This window comes from Echinops telfairi, unplaced genomic scaffold, assembly GCF_000313985.2.
Source record: "Echinops telfairi isolate 266 unplaced genomic scaffold, ASM31398v2 ScPeMD7_7400;HRSCAF=8409, whole genome shotgun sequence".
NCBI lineage: Eukaryota > Metazoa > Chordata > Mammalia > Afrosoricida > Tenrecidae > Echinops > Echinops telfairi.
Window position 1 is genome coordinate 33,732,447 of NW_022111300.1, and position 7,247 is coordinate 33,739,693.

General features: G+C 56.7%; 1 protein-coding gene across 1 annotated transcript in view; it reads right to left on the reverse strand.

Moving 5' to 3' along the window:
- Positions 1-7,247, reverse strand: part of LOXHD1 (lipoxygenase homology PLAT domains 1) — a 150,763-nt gene that overhangs the window by 112,642 nt on the left and 30,874 nt on the right. The window lies entirely within an intron of this gene.

Consider the following 7,247-nt stretch of genomic DNA (forward strand, 5'->3'; position numbering starts at 1 on the left):
GTTTATGTAGCAGGACCTTTTTCCAGACTTCTATGCCCAATGTGTGAAACTGACCATTATAATGGATACCCAGAGTGCCAGCCCCGTTGCCCTGGCACCTCCTTCATGGAGGCGGCCACCAATTCTGCAGTTGTAAATGTTGTGTCTTCCGCTCGTGGCCTGACTGAGATGGAACAAGGGGCAGAGATGGGGAGAGAGAGGAAAGTCATTCTGCGGAGGGACTCACAGAGAGTTTCTCTCCCTTCTTGAGAAAGTCTGAGCGCAACAAGGTCTGGCGATGAATTGCTGCCCAAGTCAGCTCTAGATTGACCTGTGATTTGCCCTCTTGGCGTGATAGCTAGCATTTTCTCTAGAATTGTGCCCCCTGGCCTCTCAGCAGGGAGGCACAAATGGTTAATGGACAACTACAAGATGAGAGGTTCACAGTTCAAAGCCTCCCCAAAAGTCCTCAGAAGGTAGGTCTTGTGAGCTGCTTCCAAAAGGTTGTGATCTTGAAACCCCTCTAGAGTACACATGGGGTCCCCATGACTGGAATCAGGTCAGTGACTACTACTAACAACAACAACAACAACAATGACACCATTAGCCCACACGTTGCCTTTGTGCAAATAAGGGTGTGGGGGGAGATCCCTTTCTAAAGGCCTGGTGGCGAAGTGATTAGGCGTTGAGCTGTGATCTGCTAGTTCCCCAGTTCGAAACCACTAGCTGCTCCTTGGGAGAAAAGGGAGGCTTTCTACTCCCATCAAGAGTTTCCGTCTCGGAAACCCACAGGGGCAGTTCTACCCTGTCCTACCGGGCACTCTGAGTGGGCAGCAACTTGATGGCAGGGAGTTTGGTTTGTTTTTTATCAAGACACCTTCCCTCCCTCTGTTGGATCATTGTCAGAAATCCACAAATCCACACTGTCTATGGTATGAAAGGTCTCTCTTCACACAGTCGCCCTTGTGCCGTGCAGAGCCTGCACACCTGTATGTGACAACGCTACTTAGCAGGTAACTGTCACTCTCTACTCAAGGTCAGGGTGAACTCAGAAAAGCCAAACTAATTTGAGCTTTGACCCAAAACATATACAGTGTGGGATTAGCCCAGCATACTGGCTATGCCCATGGGGTCTTCAGAACCACGTAGGCTTGAACCGGGGACCTGTGGAGGTGGAACTGGTTGTGTCTAAATCCAGATGGCATGCCTGGAGGCTGCAATGACAGGCTGACTATGCCCTTCTTGTCCCACCCAGAGGACACACAAGCCCAGTCTTGCTCTTTCTTCATACCGCAGACCCCATGGGAGGGGCACAAGGGTGCTCCCTCACCCAGCAAATCTGTCCCTGCAGGCCAGCCAAGAGCTATCTGCCCGCGTGGGCTTCCAGAAAAGGCAGGCATTGGCAAGCTCCCTCCCTCCCAGCGCCAGGTGCATCCGCCTCCCCCACAGTCAGGCCTACATGCATCTCCAGAGAGCCAGCCCAGGCTGTGGGGGGAGGCACAGCCAGGAGGGTGTCAGAGCGAGCCCCCAATCCTGGTGCCATCTGCACAGCTGAGCTGACCAGCTGCCAGCATGTTCCAAGGACAGAAGTGGAGCATATGCCCCACAAGGGAGCTGTCTCACTTGCCACGGAGAAGGGGACACCCCACACCCAACGTGCCGGAGCCTCACAGACGGTCACGTGGCCAGCTCTTTGTAGGCAGCGGAGAATCATGAATGAATGAATGAATGAATGAATGGGAGTCGAGGTGAGTCTCCTTGCCTTCACCCATCCCCGAATCCTGCTTCCTTACAACTCTGACTTTGTGGACTTGATCGTGGGAGGGTGGGGCAGTGGGTTGGAGTGAGATGGATTTGGCCTGACAGATCCCACCCCCAGCGAACTCTCCCATGCTGACTCACACCCTGACACCCTCACTTCCACTCACTAAGCGCCAAGCTCGGCTACGTGAGATGTCTGCAGATGTCTCTGCAGAGGAGGAGACGAACGCGGTGAGGAGAGAGATTCTTTGGGGCTGCCCTGGGGTGGGTGGGAGTGTGAAGAGGGAGACTGTCCTCTCAGCCAGGGACCTGCAGAGGTGACAAGGAGGGGTGGTCAGGAATTCGAGATCCTGGTTACTATTCGGAGTTAAATCAGGCCCCTCCGGAAAGACTTAACGAAGTCCTCATTGCGACATACCATCAGGTTGTTTTCAATTCACAGAGACGCTACGCACAACACAACACCACAACACTGCCTGGTCCTGTGCCATCCGCACACCATCTTTCTACTTCTGCCCGCTGTTGCAACCACTGTGCCAATCCCTTCCTTTGAAGGTCTTCCTCCTTTGTACTGACCCTCTCTACTTTACCAGACACGATGTCCTTCTCCAGGGACTGGAACCCCTGAGGACACGTCCAAAGCACGTGAGACCAGAGTCGAGCCATCCTCGCTGTGAAGGAGCATTCTGGCTGTACTTCTTTGAAGATAGAATTGCTTGTCCTTCTGACGGTCCAAGGAGCATTCAGAAAATGCAAAAGCCACCGTTCTTCTTCGGTCCCCCGTCTTCAGTGGTCAGCGCCCACATGCACAGGCGGTGATTGAAAACCCCATGGCTCGGCTCAGACACACACTTTCACCCACCCCCTGGCTTTCGTCACATTTTAAAGAGATCTCTTGCAGATATGTCCGGTGCAAAATGCTGCTTGCTTTCTTGACTGCTGCCTTCAGGGACATTGACTGAACCCACATAAAGTGAAAGTCACCTTCTCTCCAAGTGTACATGATAGACACTTAGCCCCTCAAGTTGGCTTTGGCACCAGCACCTCTGGAGCTGGGCTGGGCGCGAGGGACGAGGAACGAGTGAGGACTGGCTGGCTAACCCGGAGGGCCTGCGGGAGATGTACCAGCAGGAAGTCACTGGGGGCTGCTGCAGAAACCCCCAGTTGGATGGGGCCAAGGCCATGTCGGTGTCAGAAATTCAGATTGCTGTGCGTGCGTGTAACAGGCAACACAAGAAGTCATGGTAGCACCGTGGCTTAAGCTCTGAGCTGCTAACCAAAAAGTCATCGGTTCAAATACACCAGTTGTTCCCAAGGCGAAAGATTGAGGCTGTCAGTTCCCATAATGATTCTCAGTCTCAGAAACCTGATGGGTAGCGCTCCTCTGTCCTACGGGGTCGATGGGAGTCGGAATCCGCTGGAGGCATCACAGAATAGGTGCCGTCTCCACAGAGAAAGAGAACACAAAGTCCGTTTGAAGTCCGAGAACCACGTATCAGACAGAACGCCGTTTCCTGACACCGGAGAGAAGCATATGAGTGGGAGGCCCTGCCCCCAGCCTTCTGAATGAGCCCTGTCACCGGGGCTCAGGCCGGCTCACCTCCCCAGGGACCCCCACTCCATTGAAAACCCCGAGAAACACCCACTCCTCGGCGAAGTCCCCTCCTGTGTGAACGCCTGGGCAGGGTCTTGGGTTAGGCATGGGGTTACTAAGCACAAGGTCGGCGGTTTGAACCCACCAGCTGCTCTGCGAGAGCAAGAAGAAACTTTCTGCTCCAGTAAAGACGCACAGACAGGCTTGGGAACCCCCACGAGACAGTTCTTCTCAAAATGGACCAAATGGCAGTGAGCCCCCATCTTCCTGCATGAAGCTCACCCTCCATCTAGAACATTCTATCCCTTGGCCATGATTATTTGCTGGCCAGGCTCTCTGCACTCCAGAGGCTAAGCCCTTAGGGAGAAGGGTCCCCTCCGTTGGTGCTGAGCACAGGTCTGCAGAGAGGACCGAGACCAGGCACGAGAGGAGCTCAGGGGCACAGAGGCCGGACTCGACCTGCCCCACGGCAGGCTCCCAGAACCGCAGTTCTCTCCTCTGTGCCAGGAAGAAGGGTGGAAGGAGGTCCCTTTTCCCAAAAGTCTCTGTCCTCTTCCCTGCGGCCCCTGTCTGAATCGCTCTCTCTATCCCACTCCTTCCGGTGATTTTTTTTTTTTTTTTTTTTTGCAGTGCGACTGGGAGCAGATGGGCAGCGGGAGCTGTTGGGAGCAGTTCCGGAGAGGAGAACGCGGCAGGGTGCCCACTTCTCACCACACTGCAGCCCCGTGGGCCCGAGGCCTCCTCCCCGGGACTCCCAGAAGCAATGCTTCCCCAGCCAGCGGAGCGCGGGGTGCCCCGGGCGATGGAGAAGGAAGCCAAGGCAGGAGGGCTGGCCCACAGCAGGCTTGAGCTGCAGTCCAGGTGGTCAGCTCGTCCCCAGGGGTCCAGATGAGCCTGTGCAGAGTCTAGAGCGGACCCTGGCATCCAGTAGTTCCCGAAGTCCTTTGCAGTTCTGGGAGGCCTGAACCGTGAATCTGTGCGGACAAAACAGTAGCCATGCGACTTGCTTTCCCGTACCAAGCGCTTAGCTCTGAGCCCACATGAAGTCCCTCGTGCCCTCGGAGCTGGACCACCTTATGAGACGGCAATTCACACGCGTGACCAGAGGCATGGCGCTGAAGCAGCTGTTCCAGTTGGCCTAGCTGGCAGAGTCGGCAGGGCCCCATTTTAATCAGAGGCCGCGTCCAGACATCAAGCTCATGTGAGGGTGGACGCGGAGCGTGGACAGTGTGGGCGGCCGTGGGGTGCAATGACATGGGAGGGAAACGGAGGGCGGACTAGCGCAAGACCTCACCTTCTGTCTTACCTTTTGTAGGCCCCAAACTCTCTGAACTCACTGCCCCCAAGTCTATCTGGACGCGTAGCCCCCCTGTAGGACGGGGTGGAACAGCCCCTGTGGGTTTCCAAGACTGGAACTCTTGGCGGGAGGAGTAGAAAGCCCCACCTTGCTCCCACGGATCGGCTGGTGGTTTCGAACTGCTGACCTTGCAGTTAGCAGCCCAGCCTGTAACCACTACGCCACCACTAAGAATCCTGAAAAGGCCCAAAGAGACCAGTGAGCCTACCCATTTCGCAGAGGAGGAACCCGAGGGTGGAGGAGGGGCCAGCTGACACTGCTATTGGCTGGCAGGAGTCCCGGGTGCTCTCTGACCCACCGGGGCAGTGTGTTCAACGGAGTCATCTAACGAGTTTATTCTACGGTGGGACATCTTCCAGGCTGGTCCTTGATTTGGCCCAACCCTCAGGAGGGCCCTTGTGGTGCCCTCTGGTGGGTCCCTAATCCACTGCAGGTCAGTCCACTGCAGGTGCCCTTCATGCGTCCACCCAAGACCCTGTCTTCTCTTCTCCTTTCCCTCCAATGCACCCTGGCTTGATGCCCTAGTCTGGGTGCCCATCTGCAGCCGTGTGTAAGCACTGTGGAGCCCTGTGGGCTGGGGCCATGTGGAAATTAGAACCCGGGTTCCTGATGAAGCAACCAGGGATGAAACTGTGTAAGCTGGACCCTAACTCCCCAGGTACCAGGCAGCCTTCTGCCCAGCCCTGGCTGGGTAGCACCCAAGTGGACCCATTTGCTCCTGATGGGGCATCTGGATGAGCACGCTCCCTGGCCCTCCCCACACCTGCCAGCTCCCACCCACCTGCTGAGCTGTTGTTTCTTCCCTGGGCTCCCTCTTTCCCAGGCACCAGGCCCAGCCCCCACAGCGCAGGAGACAACACTGGCTGCCACGTTACTTGTTATGAATTCACTAACGACGATGAAATGCCCCCTTGGAAGACAGCTTGTCTCCAAGGAAGCCCAGGACAGGTCCCAGCTGGGAGCAGGGTGGGGGCAGGACAGAGGCAGGGCTCTCTGAAGCGGGGTCCTGGCCCACTGTTGACAAGGCCTACGTCTGAGACACTCATGAGCTGTTGTGCCTGGGCTCTGACAGCCCCGGGGCGTGAACAGCCCCCAGGCCAGCTGGGCTTCAGAGGCCTGGCTCATTGCCACGTCGGCAGAGCTGTCCCGAAGCAACGGGCGTGGGCTCCGAACTCATCTAAGCCACGTGGTCATGCCAACCCATCAAGGTGGGAGGGTCTGTGGGTAGGGAGGCAGGGAGGGTCAGACTGGGGAGGACACGTAGTTGGCCAGAAGGCAGGAATTGACATCCTATTGGCAGGGAGAAGGCCAGGGAGGAGTCAGATCTTGCCACGGCCCCACCAGGGAACAACTGCCAGCCCAAGCTGTCCCTTCAGGCTACCTGGGGTCATGCTGAATCTACCACACTAACTGGACATCCTTCAGTGCAGCCCTCAGGCCAGGGAGGCGTACTGAGTGTCCCTGGGGCCGCCGCGAGCTGGGCAGCCCTGTGCCCTCTGCCTGCATCACCCAGCCATGGGCTCATCAATGGTGCAGCCAGAGAGGCAGCTGGGTGTGGTACCCTGTGAGCATCACTGCGAATGTGACAACATCCAAGCGTGGGGAGTGCGATCAGTGAGAGGGAGACACCTAGAGACGGATGAAGTAATGAAGACCCAGGAAAGCCAGGCCCGAGGCGCCCAGGGGGCATGTGAGGCAACCTGCTCCAGGAGAGAGCAGGAAGCTGAGACCCAGTGCGGCCAGTCACATGCCCGAGGCCACACAACCTCCCAGGCCTCTGTTCCCCTCCCCGAAGCAGGGCCCCTTCCCCAGCTCTCTGCTGCCCTTCATAAATGAGCATGTCTATACTCAAGCCCCTCCACAAACAAACACGACCCCTGTTTCTTACCCACGCCCCTAAATCCCAAAGGCAAAGTCACCAGAGACAAGTAGAAGAGCAGTCTCGGGGTGACAGGAGAAGACCACAGCCCAGCCCTCCGAGGACCCTGAACTTGGTTGAAGAGACCAGATAGATGCTTATTATGATGTTAGATCCCCAAGAGGCAACTAGACACAACGTTTCTATGCCACTGCGTCATCTCAAAACCCTGGCGGGCTACGACCCGCCCCGTCAGCACCAGGGGCTCGTTCTGGCTGAGACTCGGAGCTTCTCTGACCCTCCAGGAACAGGTGGACAAGTCTCCCAGCCACCCTCGCCAGGAGATTCCTCACGCATCCCCTGAGGGCAGTTGGGAGACGGGGCACCACGTTGATCGTCGGAGGTACCCAGAGAATCCAGAGCGAAAGGTGCCTCACTGAGAATCGGGGTCATGGCGTGCTGAGAATCCAGGGGTAGGGCACTCCACTAAGAATCACGATATTGATTCATCCCGGAGTTTGGAGGGGCAGGAGGAGACCCAAATCAGAAGGAGCCGGTGGTGGCTTCCAGAGGGGCTGGAGCTTAAATCCAAGGTCAGTAGTTCAAAACCATCAGCCAGCTGCAAGGGAGAAAGATCGGGCTTTCTACTCTGGTAAAGAATTACAGTCGGTAGTGGGGAACGGGGAGGGAGGGGAAAA